General features: G+C 41.3%; 1 protein-coding gene across 1 annotated transcript in view; it reads right to left on the bottom strand.

Moving 5' to 3' along the window:
* Positions 1-17,904, bottom strand: part of LOC134350621 (aftiphilin-like) — a 102,625-nt gene extending 84,721 nt beyond the window's left edge. Inside the window, exon 1 of the mRNA XM_063056099.1 lies at positions 17,728-17,904. The gene's annotated coding sequence lies outside the window, so the exon portion shown is untranslated. The remainder of the gene's footprint in view (positions 1-17,727) is intronic.
* Between the last annotated feature and the right edge of the window lie 351 nt (positions 17,905-18,255).

Here is an 18,255-nt window from a genome sequence, read left to right as displayed (position 1 = left end):
AGAGAGGCATGAGTGGATATTGGACTGCTGGAAAGTGACGCTGGAGAGGTTGTAATGGGGGACAAATAAATGGCAGAGGAACTCAAAAGTATTTTGCATCAGTCTTCACTACAGTATGCCAAAAACTGAAGTGAGTGTTGTTGCTATTACTAAAGAGAAGGTGCTTGGGAAGCTAAAAGGTCTGAAGGTAGATAAATCACCTGGACCAGACGGACTACACTCCAGGGTTCTGAAAGAGGTAGATGAAGAGACTGTGGAGGCATTAGTAATGATCTTTCAAGAAACACTAGATTCTGGAACAATTCCAGAGTACTGGAAAATTGCAAATATCACTCCACTCTTCAAGAAGGGAGGATGACAAAAGAAAGGAAATTATAGGCCAGTCAGCCTGACATTAATGGTTGAGAAGATGTTGGAATCTATTATTAAGGATGAAGTTCGGGGGTACTTGGAGACACAGGATAAAATAGGCCGAAGCCAGACTGGTTTCCTTGAAGGGAAATCTTGCCTGACCAGTCTATTCAAATTCTTTGAGGAAATAACAGGCAAGATAAACAAAGGAGAATCAGTGCATGTTGTTTACTTGGATTTTCAGAAGGCCTTTGACAAGGTGTCACACAAGGTTGTTTAATAAGAGCCTATGGTATTACAGGAAAGATACTAGCATGGATAGAAGATTGGCTGACTGGCAGAAGGCAAAGAATGGAAATAAAGGGGGCAATTTCTGGTTGATTGCCGGTGCCGAGCGGTGATCTGTGAGGTCGGTGTTGGGACCATTTCTTTTCATGTTATATGTCAATGATTTGGATAATAGAGTTATGATACAAAGAATACGAGGAAGCAAGGAATCTGCAGAAGGACTTAAACAGATTGGGAGAATGGGAAAAGTGGCAGAAGGAATATAGCGTAGGGAAGTGTATGGTCATGCACTTTGGTAGAAGGAATAAAGGTGTAGTTTATTTTCTAAACAGGGAGAAAAGTCTAAAATCAGAGGTGTAAAGGGATATAGTTAACTTGCAGTCTGAGTTGGTAGAAAGGAAGACAAACACAATGTTAGCATTCCTTTCGAGAGGACCAGAATATAACAGCAAAGATGTAATGCTGCAGCTTTATAACACATTGGTTGGACCACACTTGCAGAGTATTGTGATCAGTTTTAGGCCCCTTATCTAAGAAAAGATGTGCTAGCATTGGAGAGGGTCCAGAGGTGGTTTATGGGAATGATTCCAAAAATGAAAGGGTTAATGTGTAAGGAAAGTTTGACAGATCTGGGTCTGTAAATGCTGGAGCAAGGGGAAAAATCTCATTAAAAACTATCAAATATTGTAAGGTCTGAATAGAGTGGATGTAGGGAGAATGTTCCCTATAGTGAGTGAGTCTAGGACCAGCCTCAGACTGCAGGGACATCCATTTACAACAGATGAGGAGAAATTTATTTAGCCAAAAGGTAGCGAATCTGTGGAATTCATTGACAGGCCACTATGGAAGCCAAGTCACTAAGTACATTTAAAGCAGAGATGGAGAAAGCAGTAGAGTGTGTTTAAGAGGGATAATAAATCAGCCATGGTGGAATTGCGAAGCACAGTCAATGGCTTAATTCTGCTCCTGTCTTATAGTCTAAGATATTCATTAGCGTTACTAGAAGTAGGGTTAAACAAAACTAAATCCTCAAAGCAAATTTCATGAAGTATCAAGTACATTAAAACTTAAGGATCAGCTTTTTTTGTTCACTGGCAGCAATTAAAACATGGCAGATAGTACACTGGACAATTGCTCAACAGATAATATATTCTAAAGTATGTTAAATTCCACTGCCTATAATATGTTATATAAAATAAAAACAAACTGCTCAAAGCACTCAGCAAATCTGGCACATCTGTGGAAAGAAAATCCCAGTTAACATTTCAAGTTAAGAACCTTCATCAGGACCTGAAACAAGAGAAAGTTAGTTTTAAATTGCAGAGAGCATGGGAAGAGATGGAAGGGCAAAGAAAGTATAACCAATCCCTTCTTTCAACTTTTATTCATTTTCTCTACCCACATGATTTTCTTGTCATTTTTATATAACAGAAACAAGCTGTTTGAAGAAGCAACAACTGATATAAAAAGTGTTTTGAGAAAAAAGTTAGTTGAACAATACAATGCTCTTCTCATTGTGGTAGGTGGCGTTGCACATCTCCCAATATTTGGAAAATACTACATACACCTATTTGAAATTTCCTCAGAACTGCACACAGGATTGGAGATTAGGCATAAGGAACAATTGGGAAGGAAAATAAAACAGTAGGATGCTGAGAAGTCAATCTTGGAAGGAACTTTGGAAGGCTTGTCCACACTCTCTCAAACTATGACAGGCAGTTAAGTAGTTGATGAGATATGGGATGGTTGACTTTATTGAGTGAAGCATTGAATCTAAGAGCAGAGGGGTCATACAAAATTATATAAGGCATAAGACAAAAAAAAAGGGCTAATAAGCAGGTAAAAATATGCCAGAAGGCAGATGACTTGTGGACATCAGCAAGGCTGGAGTTTATTGATAAAACATCGATTCTAGTATTATCCCATTCAGAACAGGGGAAAGGAGCAGAAAGAAAATTTAATCAACATGCAACTTTGATAAGTCTAATGAAGTGAACAGCAAGAGCCAATTTCTCTGATAAAAGGAGGACATTGATTTATCGCAATTAGTACAAGGATTAAATATCTTTTAGGTCTCAGGGAGTTGGGTTTTGGAATTCACTGTCAAAAACAGTGGCAGCTGAATTTAACACTAATTAGATGAGTTGTCATCTATATGGCTAAAGCTCAGAAAGGGGAATATTAAACTGCATAATTTTTTTTCAGGCATTGTTTTAGATTTTAAGACAAGGGGAATATCATTCATAGTTTTTGTCACAAGTCTGTTTTAGTAAGTATTTTACAATGTTGCATTTGCAAATGCTACACCACCCAATCTGGTAACACTTCTCCAAATGTTGATGTACCGGATTCTGGTTAATTGCGCAATTGGTTAATCAGGGCAGCTGCTTATTTGGGACAAATCTTAAAGAACAAAAACTAATCAAGAAAATATCCGGGATTCACTGTTTATTTGGGTCTAAAAATAGACAGGTCCCCTGGTCCTGATGGAATGCATTCCAGAGTACTAAAAGAAATGGCAAAGGTTATAGTTGAGGCTTTGGTGACAATTTACCAAAATTCTCTGGACTCTGGGCAGGTTCTGGTGGATTGGAACAAGGCAAATGTCACACCACTGTTCAAAAAAGGATGTAGGCAAAAGGCAGGTAACTATAGGTCAGTTCAACATCTGGAAAATACTTGAAGCTATCATTATAGGAATAGTGAGGCATCTGGAAAGAAATGGATCCATCAGGCAGGCGTAGCATGGCTTCAGCAAAGGCAGGTCCTCTTTGACAAACTTACTGGAATTCTTTAAGGATAATAACAAGTGCAGTGGATAGAGGGGAATAGATGGACGTTATTTACTTGGATTTCCAGAAGGCTTTGTGAGTGCTTATGCATGAATCACAAAAAGTTGGTTTGCAGGTACAGCAGGCTATCAAAAAGGCAAATGGAATGTTGGCCTTCATTGCTAGAGGGATTGACTTTAAGAGCAGAGAGGTTACGCTGCAACTGTATAGGGTACTGGTGAGGCTGCATCTGGAGTACTGTGTGCAGTTCTGGTCTCCTTACTTGAGGAGGGATATGCTGGCTTTGGAGACAGGGCAGAGGAGGTTCACCAGATTGATTCCAGAGATGAGGGGGTTAGGCTATGAGTTAAGATTGAGTCGCATGCGACTGTACTCACTGGAATTCAGAAGAATGAGAGGAGATCTTATAGAAACATAAAATAATGAAAAGATAGAGGCAGGAAAGTTGTTTCCACTAGTAGGTGAGACTAGAACTCAGGGACATAGCCTCAAGATTCAGGGGAGTATATTTAGGATGGAGATAAGGATGAACTGCTTTTCCCAAAGTATGGTGAATCTGTGGAATTCTGCCCGATGGTCAGATCAGCCATGATCTCAGTGAATGGCAGTGCAGGGTCGGCGGGCCAGATGGCCTACCCCTATGCCACCTAATTGGGAAAGGGGACTGTTGCCAAAGAGTTTCTACTTGAGTCTGTTGTGTGAACTCATTTGGCCATCAGACACTACACCATGCTTAGAACTAACAGTTTTTAAAAAAGTATCAGTTGCTTATGTTTATATCCAAAAAGCAGTGAGTTTTGTCATGGATAGTTGGCGAGAAATAAGCGGCAAGACAATTCAGAATTATCTTGCTCACTGTGGCTTTAGGCATGGAGGCTTGGAGATGCCGGAAACAGCCAGGAGTGAAAATGAATTAGGAACTACGAAGAATTTGAAACCATCAACAATTATCTTGTATGTTATAACAAAGATTAAGATTTAGAGGATGCATTGTATGAAGGCAATCCATTATCTGCAAGGGGTGTCTGCGCTGATTTTGTTCATTTACAGTCAATCAAAAGAACATACCTGGCAGCATACATCGGATGAATTCCTCAGTCAAAAACAATTAGGAACTAATAGAGTCTTGTAGTACTGTAGTAGAATTGGCTGCATTCAAATTTGTTCTGGATTACATAATTTGTTACTCAGTTAAACAGTAGTTTACCTTTATATAAAAAAAACTTTAACTGTTCCCATGACACTTCAATTAATTGGGGCAGCCATTTAATCGGGCCAAAATGTGCTGGTCCTCTGTCCCAAATAACTGGAATCCTCTGTACACCAGAATAACCGTTCTGCAGTATGCAAACTGGATACTTGCAAGACTAGTTGAGCAAATTTTGCTACATTCACAGTTATATGGAAAAACATTATGATCCATGTATAATCCAGTTCATATACCAAAATACTGCTTTATTAAGCTAAAAACTTTATTGCAAAAAACAACAGGTAGATGAATTAAACCAAGTTCAGTACATTTTTTAAGCTAAAATTTTAAAACAACTGAATCAAGAAACAATAAGACTGTGACAAGTATCTGGCAAATAGCAATGGAAAAACTATTGATGCAATATGCAGCATGAAGGTACTTTACCACCCTTGTGCATTATTGATTTTGGTATTACATATCCAAGTAAAAGAACTTGGCATGTTTTATATTTCTTTTCATGAAGTGCAGAATTGTTATTTTCTTCCAATTTCTGAATTAACTGTGGTTGAGGTTGCAAGTCAGAATCAGGTTTATTATCACCAGCATGTGACGTGAAATTTGTTAACTTAGCAGCAACAGATCAATGCAATACATAAACTAGTAGAGGAAAAAATAAATAAAACAAAAATAATAATAATAAACAAGTAAATCAATTACGTATATTGAAAAATTTTTTCAAAAAATGCAAAAACAGAAATACTGTATATTAAAAAAAGTGAGGTAGTGTCCAAAGGTTCGATGTCCATTTAGGAATCAGATGGCAGAGAGGAAGAAGCTGTTCCTGAATCGTTGAGTGAGTGCCTTCAGGCTTCTGTACCTTGTACCCGATGGTAAGTGAGAAAAGGGCATGCCCTGGGTGCTGGAGGTCCTTAGTAATGGACGCTGCCTTTCTGAGATACCGCTTCTTGAAGATGTCCTGGGTACTTTGTAGGCTCGTACCCAAGATGGAGCTGACTAGATTTACATCCCTCTGCAGCTTCTTTCAGTCTTGTGCAGTAGCCCCTCCATACCAGACAGTAATACAGTCTGTCAGAATGCTCTCCACTGTACATCTGTAGAAAATTTTGAGTGTATTTTGAGTGTCAAATCTCTTCAATCTCCTAATATAGTCACTGTCTTGCTTTCTTTATAACTACATCGCTATGTTGAGACCAAGTTAGATCCTCAGAGATCTTGATACCCAGGAACTTGAAACTGCTCACTCTCTCCACTTCTGAGCCCTCTATGAGGATTGGTGTGTGTTCCTTCATCTTACCCTTCCTGAAGTCCACAATCAGCTCTTTCGTCTTACTGACGGTGAGTGCCAGGTTGTTGCTGCGGCACCACTCCACTAGTTGGCATATCTCACTCTTGTACGCCCTCTCATCACCAGCTGTGAGATTCTACCAACAATGGTTGTATTGTCAGCAAATTTATAGATGGTATTTGAGCTATGCCTAGCCACACAGTCATGTGTATACAGAGAGCAGAGCAGTGGGCGAAGCACACATCCCTGAGGTGCAACAATGTTGATCGCCAGTGAGGAGGACATGTTATCACCAATCTGCACAGATTGTGGTCTTCCGCTAAAGAAGTCGAGGACCCAGTTGCAGAGGGAGGTACAGAGGCCCAGGTTCTGCAACTTCTCAATCAGGACTGTGGGAATGATGGTATTAAATGCTGAGCTATAGTTGATGAACAGCATCCTGATGTAGGTGTTTATGTTGTCCAGGTGATCTAAAGCCATGTGGAGACCCCTACAAACCTGATGTGTAAGGAGGAGCAAGATCCAATAAAAGCAAGTGCTGGACCTGGTTAATAAAGGCGTGGGCCAGATCGAAGTGGCAGGGTTGCGTGACACTGAATCTCAAGTGACAAAATCAAGAAGTACAAGAGGGATGATTCGTCCACTGCCCGCATGCTCTCAATCTAGCTTCACAGTATCATGCTCTTTATTCTCCCGGTCCACGGAATGCCAATAAAAAAAAAAGCCGAGATACCCAAATAGCAAGAGAGAACCAGTAAGTTAAACCCAAGCTGGGTCCACAAAAGCAAGTCACCACTAAACTCAGTGACAGGGTGTGGTGATACTGAATCTCCAGTAAACACAGTCAATTTAACCCATGCTATCCCAGGCCAACAGATGCCAGGTAAGGAGGTTTAAAAATATCATTACCCTCAGAATTACATGCCTGTCAGTATCTTGGTCCATGGGAGAAACACAAGCCGGGTCCGATCAACCCCAGCTGGATTGCCTGGGAGAGGGTATCTAATGATTAAAGACCCAAAACACCCAATGACCTCAGGTTTCATTACTGATGATGTGTCCCAGTCCACAGCAAGCTTATTAAGCCAAGTGGTGTCAGGCCACAATAATGAAAGGTATGGGCCAAATTAAAGTGGCTCCACTACAATACCCTATCGGCCATAGCACCTCATACCTCACCACACAAAATTCCACCACCTTATCTCTCCCAGTCCCAGACTGACATCTGCCAGTCCCACCCTCAAACCCAATCCTAAGGTCCAAGGGGGCCACACCCCTCCCCACTAGCCTGAGATGCACCCCAATTAACCCTGGCCACACACCCACAGACCTGCAGCCACTACGCTACCCAATCCACCAGAGCCCCACATCCTCACCACACAGAACTCCACAACCATATCTCTCCCAACCCCACATATACATCCACCAGCCCTACCCCCCTCAAAGCTAATCCTAAGGTCCAAGGGGGCACACAACCCCACTAACCCTAGGCACACACCGATTAACCCTGACCTCACCCCTACAAACCTGATGTGTAAGGAGGAACAAGATCCAATAAAAACAAGTGCCGGACCTGGTTAATGAAGGCGTGGGCCAGATCAAAGTGGCAGGGTTACGTGACACTGAATCTCAAGTGACAAGATCAAGCAGCACAAGAGAGATGATTCTCCCACTGCCTGCATACTCTCATGAAGTATAAAACATTATACTCTATAAGGCTTCAACGTGGTAAATTGGTTTATTATTGTCAGATGAACCAAAGTACAGTGAAAAACTTCCATGCATACCATTCATACAGATCAATTCATTACAACAGTGCAGTGAGGCAGTCATCATCATCATGGCTTGGCTTCGCGAACGAAGATTTAAGAAGGGGGCTGCCCACATCTGCGGCAGGCTCGCTGGTGGGTGGCGAGGCCAATACGGGACAGGCAGGTCCGGCCACAGCGGCTGCAAGGGAAATTCTGTTCTGGGTTTGGTGCTGCTGCATCACGGTTCTTTCTCCTTCTCCTTTTGTCCTCAATACCAGCCCTACATGTGTTCTCCAAGGAGGAGACAGGCTGGTGAATGGTGTGTCGCCAAGCCTCGCTATCGGAGGCTAGATTAGACCACTGGCAATTGTCAATGTGACAGGCACCAAAGGATTTCTTCAGAGTCCTTGTACCTCTTCTTCGGTGCCCGTCATGATGGCCAGTGGAGAGTGTGCCATACAGCACAATCTTGGGCAGGCGATGATCCTCCCTGCCAGCACAGCTACGTCTTCAACAGCATGGCCTCGATGCTGGTGACCTCCGCCTGTTCCGAGGACTTCAATGCTGGTGACGAAGTCACTCCAGTGGATGTTGAGGATGGTGCAAAGGCAGCGTTGGTGGAAACACTCAAGGAGTCGTAGATGGTGATGGTAGGTGACCCACGATTCAGAGCTGTACAGGAGGGTGGTCAGTACAATGGCTCTGTACACGTTGATCTTTGTGCCTTTCTTCAAATGCTTGTTGTTCCAGACTCTTTTGTACAGCCTGCCGAATGTGCTGTTTGCCTTTGCCAGTCTGTTGTCAATCTCTTTGTCGATCTTGGCATCTGACGAGATAGTGCACCCCAGGTAGCTGAACTGGTGGACTGTCTTCAGCTACACCTCACCGATGGTGATGCGGGAAGGGTGGTAATCTTCCTGAGGTGCGGGCTGATGGAGAACTTCTGTCTTCTTCAAGCTGATTTCCAGTCCAAAGAGCTCGGCAGCCTCTGCGAAGCAGGATGTTATACGCTGCAGCGATGTCTCTGTGTGGGCAACAAGGGCAGCATCGTCAGCGAAGAGTAGCTCTCAGATGAGTTGCTCCAATGTCTTAGCGTGGGACTGTAATCGCCTCAGGTTGAACAGGCTGCCATCAGTGTGGTATCAGATGTAAACACCGTCCTCGTCCTCAAGGTCTTCTGTGGCCCTTTTGAGCATCATGCTGAAGAAGATGGTGAAGAGAGTCGGCATGAGACACAGTCTTGCTTTACTCCATTGCTTATTAGGAAGGGTTCTGAGAGGTCGTTGTAGTGTCTGACTCGGCCACTCTGATCTTCATGTAGCTGGATGACCATGTTGAGGAACTTTGGGGGGCATCCCAGTCGTTCCATGATTTGCCACAGACCTTCCCTGCTCACAGTGTTGAACGCTTTGATACAAGGTAAAGAAATAACAGCAAAGACTCAAGTGTCACACACAACATGCTGCAGGAACTCAGCAGGCCAGGCATCTATGGAAAAGAGTAAACAGTCGACGTTTCAGGCTGTGACCCTTCATGAGGACTGGAGAAAAAAGATGAGAAGTCAGAGTAAGAAGGTGGGGGGAAGAGGAGGAAGAAATATAAGGTAGTAAGTGGCAGGTGAAACAGGGGGATGGTAAAGAGCTGGGAAGTTGAATGGTGAAAGAAAAGAACTGGAGAAGTGGGAATCTGAAAGGAGAGGACGGAAGGCCATGGAAGAAAGAGAAGGGGGAGGAGCACCAGAGGGAGGCGATGGGCAGGTAAGAAAATAAGGTGAGAGGGAAATGGGAATGGGGAATGGTGAAGTGGGGGGAGGGGGTGTCAATACCAGAGGTTCGAGAAATCGATGTTCATGGCATCAGGTTGGAAGCTACCTTGACAGAATACAAGGTGTTGCTCCTCCAACCTGAGTGTGGCCGAGGCAGCCTTGGACTGACATGTTAGATTGATTATGCGAAGTAGAATTAATATAGCAAGCCACTGGAAGATCCTGCCTTTTCTGGTGGATGGAGCATAGGATGAAGCTTTTCATTTTAGAATGAAGGAGATGTCCTCCTCCTTCAAAGAAAGGAGTTTCCCTTCTTCCACCATCAACATTGTCCTTACCTGCATCTCACTCCATCTTCCTGCCACCCTACCAAGGTTAGGGTTCCTCTTATCCTCACCTACCACCCCACCAACCTCTGTGACCAGCACATAATTCTCCATAACTTTTTTCTGTGTATTTGCCCGAATGTTCAAAAATTCAAGTTTGGAAAACTCAATAAAAATTGTATTAAAAAAATTCAAGTTCAAGGTAAAATTTATTATCAAAATATGTATCCTTCCTTAAGACTCATTTTCTTCATGCATTTACAGTAAAATTAAAAATACAAAATGAATATACAAAAACTATACAGAAAGCTAGTATGAGATTGGAAGAAATTATAGGGGAGGGGTATGTCAAAGGCAAGTTTTTTTTCACAGAGTGGTGGATGTGTTGAATGCCCTGCCGGGGTGGTGGTAAAGGCAGATACATTAGAGTCATTTAAGAAGCTCTTCAATCAGCAGATGAATTATAGGAAAATGAAGGGCAACGTGGGTGGGCAAGGTTTGATTAAATATCTGCACAGCTGTACTGTTCTATGTTCTGATTCCAGTGCTCACCTAGGCATAATTTAAATGTTTTGAGGACTGATCTCCAACAGATTCTCATTCCAGACTACAAGCATTCAGAGTGATTTTGTTTTCAGATCCCTATACCCCTCATACTCAACTTTAAAGCTATGCTGTCTACTGCCAGACATCCCATGATGGGACAAAGTTCCTGACTATCCTGAAGTTCTATCAGGTTCCCTCCTGAGCTAGCACCTCAGGAAAAAAAAACAGACCATCTGGATTCTCCTCACTACAAGCTGAAATGTTCCATTCCAAGCATCTTGGTAAATCTTCTCTATACCATCCCCAGTGCAATCATTGTGATGTGACCAGAAATACACACTACTTGAGCTGTTGCTTAACTATATTTTAATAAAATTATACCAAGTCCTCCATGTTCTTGTACAGTATAGCCCGGTTAACTGGGATCAACATTCCTTATGCCTTCTTTACCACCTTAACTACCTCTTATTACCATGTCTGCCACCTTTCAGTGCCCCCAGGACCCTACCATTTCTGATTGTTCATCCTACATCCAACATAAATTACCTCCCAAAGTCCGCATCTCTAACAGAATAAAAACTTGAAACTGAGATAAAATTGTGGACAATTAATATTTTTCTGCTCTACAGGCTGAGAATCCCCAGTGCTATTAATGGAAATGTTTGAACTGATATCACGTTTGACCTGACCGCAAGATCAGAGGGGCAATTCCAACACACCTGGGCTTTGCTATTGGAATCAATATGCCTTCCAGCAACTAAGTGCAGTACTTATTGCAACCCTCAGTTAACTCGCAACTTCATGGTTTGAGTACTTCATTTTGAGCAACAAAGCACAGTATGTTTAAAAACCACACCAGAGCCAAGAAATCTGTTCTAGAGTAACTGATTGATGAGCATTTGAGTGAAGTGGGGAAGCAATGCTTTAAGATTGGGCATTTCAGATCATGGGTCTGAGGAAACTGAAAACACAGCTAACAATATTTGGACAAAGAGGTAGCAAACAATATTGTACAAAAGGCCACAGTCATTTCAAGTTTGGAGTAGTTGAACATCTGAAGCTGGTTTAAACCCCTTGTTGGCTTTGCGCTTCACAAACAAAATGCTTGGTCTATGTAAAATTATATAATGAACCAATGTACAGATACGAACCAGAAGCTTTCTCAGTAGTCCCAGAAAACAAATCACTGAGTTACAGAACACAAGCCAATTGCAAATGTGTAATAACTTACATCACACAAAAGGGAACATTACTTTGAAAGTTATTGATTTCTGCTAAATCTACTGCAAGAATCTAGATTAAAGTGGAATCACCTGAAGTATGTTTTAAACATTCTAACAAAAATATTGACATTTCTGGTCATTTGAACTGAAACAGCACCACATTTTGAACAACACACATAAAAGTTGCTGGTGAACACAGCAGGCCAGGCAGCATTTCTAGGAAGAGGTACAGTCGACGTTTCAGCCTCGGCCCGAAACGTCGACTGTACCTCTTCCCAGAGATGCTGCCTGGCCTGCTGCATTCACCAGCAACTTTTATGTGTGTTGCTTGAAATTCCAGCATCTGCAGTTTTCCTCATGTTGACCACATTTTGAAGTCAGGTTTCAAGTTTGCAAAAGAATTTGATGTAGTCACACAGCTGGTTGATATGGCTACATCCAAACAGACCAAGTAATTTGTGCCTATTTTCAAAACATTCAACAAACCGCAGCAAATATGGGCATTTAATAATATTGACAAATTTGATTATAATACATCAGTGATTAAAATTAATAATTAGTGGAAAATTAAGCCCATATCTTTATCATCAATCGCAACTATTTATTAATGAAAATATATCTTGGACATTTGAGCAGGATACATCATAAATGACTGCTGACCTAATATGTGGAATTTGTATTCTCCTCCATAGATGCTGCTGGTCCTGCTGAGTTCCTCCAACATTTTGTGTGTGTTACTCAAGATTTGCAGCATCCACAGTATCTCTTATGCTTATATGCAAGATTGGTCATACCAGAAGAACCAAGCTGATTACAAAGGTATCAAAGGGAAAGTGAAAATTAAGTAGAAGACAAAGAGAGCACCAGAAAACATCAGCTCTCAACATAAATAAAACTTAAGGTTTTCGCTGGATGCAAGAGAACTCATCAAAAATAGGGTCACAGTTAAGGAGTTCTACACAATGGTAAAAGTAGATAGCTGAGACTCTGAAGACATTAAAAATTGATAGCACAAAACTATTAGAGAGATTGAATGAACACAAAATAGATAAATCAGAAATAAAAGGGATGACTATTCTGAAATTGAGGGAAATACAGATTGAAATCCCAGGATCATTGACCATATTCTTTAGATAGGGGGTGTGAAGCCAGAGGAGTGGAGAGTTACAAATGCTATTCCCTAATTCAGAAAAGGGAGCAAAGGTAAGCCAATAAATTACTATTCGTTTACTACAGAATTAACAAAGTTTTGGGTCTGGAACATGACTGATAACCTCCTGAAGGTCAATTGATTAAGGCAAGCTGGCTCAAGCCTGTATGGACAAGTTATGTTCAATTAACTTGAGAGAATTTTTTTGATAAGGTTATACAGACGATAGAACATAAATAGATTTAATAAAATTGATAAGTTATCAAATAACAGGCTTAATGAACTTTAAAGTACATAACATTAAATGAAAGACTAATGGCAAGGCAAGTTGGCTAAGACAAAGGGTCTGCCTTCTTGGACCAGAGGACAGCAAATAATGGAGTTCCCTAGGGACTAACATTAGAAACATTTGCAGGTTGGATCTATATCATAGGCTAAAGTTGTGGCTATAAACAAGTTCTAAACATGCAGATAACAAAAACTGACAGTATTGAGAAGTACAAAAAGGGCAATGATAAATTGCAAAAGGACATGAAGACAGTGGAACAGGCAGATGCAATCTGGACTAATAATATGTCCTACAAAGAGTGCAAGAGCAGAAGGACCTGGGGGTTTTGGATTGCAAATTATTGAGCAGGTTGAGAAAGTAGTCAATAAAACATACAAAATTCTAAGCTTTGTCAATATAGAAAAAGAGAGGGAAATTATTCTTAACCTTTATCAACTACTGGTCTGGCCTGAGTATGATGTTCAACTCTCGTTGGCTTGATAGAGGAGGAATGAAAACACTGGATAACAAGTTAATAGGATAGATGAGAAAAGAGTAATGGAATCTTGATACACAAAATGAAAAGTCAAATGGGCCATGGGAATAGTGAAAGGCTGTTCCATTCATGATGGATCAAGAAGATGGAATTGTATTAAAATAAAGGGGAAAAGTAACACAAGGCAAAGTATTTTATTGAGCAATGATATGAAATTGGAATGTACTCACTTCCCATAGGTATCGTGAGAGACTGCTTCATCGTGATCTTCAAAAAGGTTAAATGTGCTGAAGAAATACTTGCAAGACGAGAGAGAAAGGGACTATTTGGTTGAATTAAACGATTGCTCGGTACAGAGCCAACACACACAATAGGCCAAATAGCATGAAATGGTGAGCACACCAGAGGCCGTGGCTTAAAACCGTATTAATTCTTTCAAGTTATCCACTTTTTGCTAATTGCCTTAACTTTTTTCATCTTTTCATTACAGGCAGTCCCCGGGTTACGAATGAGATCCGTTCCTAAGTCTGTCTAAGTCGAATTTGTAGGTAAGTCGGAACAGGTACATACAGTTCTTACTTAGCGTCAGTTAGTCAAATGTTCCAAATAACGGGAGGAGGTGCCTTAATGATACAGCGAAGTGCCCTCGGATCTAGGGAGCAATACACAAGCAAAGCCTTGAGGATGAAATCCCCGGATGCATTACCCCAAGCAGTAACATTAGCCTATCCTTCAATGCCTTATGCCCTGGTGCACTTTTTTCCTCTTTCGAAATGTAGGTCCTTTCAGGCATTTTTTCCCAAAATAAGCCAGTCTCGTCTACATTAAATATTTGGTCTGGCAAATAACCCCCCTCCTCAATAATTTTTTTTCAACAGTTCAGGAAAATCACTTTGAAACGATTGAACCAACCCCTACTCACAACAAATTCTTCATCACAATCACCTTCACTTGCTGCATGTGCAGCTTTTAAGTTATTGAAAAGGTTTCGAGCCTTTTCTTGCACTAAAGTAAGGCTAATAGGCATATTACGCTGATTTTGATCATCTAACCAAATTATCAATAGCCTTTCCATTTCAATAATTAAACCACTGTGTTGCTTAGTAATAATTGTAGCTTTCATTGGGGCAGGGCCTTTCACATGCTCCATTATTCTCACTTTATTCTTTAAAATTGTTCCGATCGTTGACCAACTGTAGCCTAAAGCTTTTCCAATGACCGATGGTGTTTCACCTCTTTCCAATCGCTTTATTATTTCCACTTTATTTTCAATCATGATCGTTTTCCTTTTCTTTGATGCATCACCAGCACTTGCATCGGATTTACACTTTGGAAGCATGGTTACAAGGGTAAATAAGAGAAAATTTTAAGCCAAATACAAAGTTACACACTCAACACAGTGCTAATGACAATGTGATCTGACTTAAAAAAGCCGACAGCGTTCTCCTTCCTCGAGCCGACGAACCACTGAAGCCACGCAATGTTTTCAAATTTTTAATATAATAGGCTTTATGGTAGTCCATTTGTAAGTACGAGTTGTCCGTAAGTCGGACGTTCGTAACCCAGGGACTGCCTGAACACAGTATTACATCTCAAATCGCCTGCTTAATCAATGAGTTCTCAGCACACTGATCTCACACACTCCATGAATCTGTCCTCCACACTATACCTCCATCACTGGCTGCTATTCTAGAGCTTCCCCCCACCCCACGGCAATGTGGCATTTGACAAAGGCCAGATTCAAAGCTCTCCAGTTTAAATACTTCCAGAATTTGGTATCTTGAATTTCCTCTCTGAAACTTCTCACTTTAGTGTTCAACTTTCCCTACATCAAGCTTTCCACTTCATTTCTAATGGATTTCCCCTTCGTCTGCTGTCCATTATTTTCCGTATTCACTTCCAAGAATTTAATTTGGCAAAGACATCCCTTCAATGTCAAGATACCAAGTGACAAACTCATTGAAGTCTTAAACTAAATAAGTCTCAAATGACTTGGCATTTGAAGGAGTTATCGTTCTAGCTGATGGGGCGGGACAAAACAAACATGGTTACATTCTGGGGCAGAGCACTACTAAAACCAACAGCATGGTGGAAAACCTACTGAATGCAGCTTCTTCGGTTTCATTTCAGAACAAAGACAATATTCAGAATACAAGGAAAATTTTATTCCAGCAAAGATTTTCTAAATTTCAACATGGAAAAAAACTTGTAATCAAACATCCACATAACTATAAAAAAATAATTTGCTTAAGTTCAATTGCAAGGTCAATTTACTGGGTTGCAAATTACAGGAGATTCCAATACAAGGTACACACAAGTGTTCCTTCAATAATTGCTGATAGAATTGTTTCCACTTCATTTCATCACCATGAAGCCAACTAACCCCGCACTCAGAAATCATTACTTTCATTTCAACCAAAGGCGAAGTGGCCACATGACAAATGTGGAAATTCACAGATGTGCCATTATAAATAGCACAAGCTGTCAATCATTTACCCACCAGTAAATTAGTAAAAATTATGTAACTTGGTTTTCACTTAAAACACAAACAGGCCGGAGATACAAATGAAGTTTATAAAACTATCAACAGCACTTTTACACATCCCTCTCCGCATATTCAGGCTCAGAAACTTGGAATTTTGCCAATATTTCTCCATAATAAGCAAAGCCTATTCAAATCCCAATAACCAAGTTCTTCACTAAAATCAAACTGAGGTGCATAAGAACTTCCACAATTCTAAACACAATAAAAATACATTCTCGCAGAATATACAGCTTGCACTAAATTAGAAGCCAGCATAGAAGAATCAAGTGGAAAGTTGCACTGTTTGTGTTACAAAGAGAAGGAAACATTGTGGAAAAAGTAACTGCCAAAAATTTCAAATCATCATCCATTTAGTTTTTCTTTGAAAACACAAAAGATTTGAATTATTTCTGCACCTAATTTACCATATGCATTGTGCCATATTCATGAAATTATACTCAAAGTGTATACAATAGCAGGGCATTACAAGTTACCAATCCAGTCTACAATAAAAATAAATGCGGGAAATACTTATGCCAAGCAGCATCTATGGAAAGTGAAACAGGATTCACAAGAAAACTTCCCAGGAATAAACAATCTGATGAAAGATTGTGTGTCTGAAACATTAGCTGTTCCTTTCTACAGATGCCAGTGAAGTGCCAAATACTCCCAGCATTTTCTGTTTATATTTCAGATTTCAGCAGCTGCAGCTTTTTCGATTTCCATCTCTATGACGTCCATAGTTTTCAAAGCAAATTGACTGAATCAGGAACTCATGTACATTGCTCTACTATAAGCCAAGACCATTTCATTCAAAAAGATAAAACTTCCAAAAAAAAATCATAAAATGAGATCGCAATAATAGCAGACGAAGTTGCAACTGTCCCCACACAAAATGTTTAATGGTCATCATAGATCATTTGTGTGGAGGAACATTTACCCCATTTCTTTCGTTGTCTCTTGATTATGCTCAAACTTTGCTCAGTATATTATTCTGAAAATTGGAATGGAACCAGAGAGTAAAAGTCTTTTAGTTATTTTAATTGGATGTTTGATTTAGAAGGCACCTAAAAGATAAATAACACGTTGAAATAAACTCAGTTTCAAGGTTACATAAATGTTCTCTTCTAAACTAGAAAGCAACTCTATAGGGATGTTATCTGAGCTTTAACTTAAAACACTCTCAGATATTACCACATATTAAATGGAAGATTCAAGATATTAAACATTAAAAACACCTTTGGCTGACAGCTAAGAATACCAGAATGGAGGTCTCTTTAGATAACTAAACAATAAACAATACTTGGGCCAACGAGGTATTATGAACAAAACCGGAGAAAGAATGGGCGACAGGGTATGAACGGAGGGTTGGAGATAGGTAAAAGTGGCGCACGGTAAGCAGCTAGGTCAAAGCTCCCAGATCGAATTTGCTGACGGGTTGTTGACCTTAACCAAACTCTTGCCATTTGATCGGTAAATGAATACAGAGAAGGCGGAAGGGCGCTGCTCTCGCCTGCCGGTTCTTGGTAGCTCCGATAGGTAGGGTTGGAAGAGAGAACTAGGCCTCAGAAATTAAACTGACAACCAGATGGGCAGGAGCACGACACTAAAATACAGACGGAGGCAACATTAGGCCACATTCACTCACACCTCAGTCCTATTCCAGCAAAGGCCGAGTCGCGGGCCCGACACTTCCTTACAGTCCCCCCTCCCCACCCCCAACTTCAAGCCTCGCACTGCAGGCCTCACCTCGGGATCCCGCAGCGGACAAGCCTCGTCACATTATGAAACTGTAAATTACACGAGAAAAGGAGAGGTTATCTCAACAAGCGAGCTCCCATTTTTTTCCCTGAAAACCGTTCCCTTGGATTCATCCAGCCCGGCCACGACCACACAGCTCCGCCCCGTGAACCTTCTTTCCCACACCACGACGTCACAACCTAACCACGCCCACGACGCGCGCGCTGCATCCCGCCCCGCCCCCCGTTGCATCTCAAGGCGGCCCCGCCCCCCCTCACACCCACCAGCGGCGTCGTGCCGCGTCCCAAACCGCCCCGAGCCGTACCCCGCCGCTGCGCGTGACGTCATGGAACGACCTGCGGAGAGCCTGGATGGCTCCGCGCTGCCAACGTGTCCTAGCGTCCCCGGCTCCTCGGTGCACGGCGGATGCCGTTTAAAGTGATGAGTGTTTCTGCAGACTTGCTGACAGAGGGGAACCATTTCCTTTGTGAGTTATGTTCACCTAAGAGATGGAAATAACTGTAAAATTTAGTAGAA

The sequence above is a fragment of the Mobula hypostoma genome, chromosome 8, assembly GCF_963921235.1.
Source record: "Mobula hypostoma chromosome 8, sMobHyp1.1, whole genome shotgun sequence".
In the NCBI taxonomy this organism is placed as follows: domain Eukaryota; kingdom Metazoa; phylum Chordata; class Chondrichthyes; order Myliobatiformes; family Myliobatidae; genus Mobula; species Mobula hypostoma.
The sequence above is the reverse complement of the archived record's forward strand: the minus strand, read 5'-3'. Positions and strand labels throughout refer to the sequence as shown.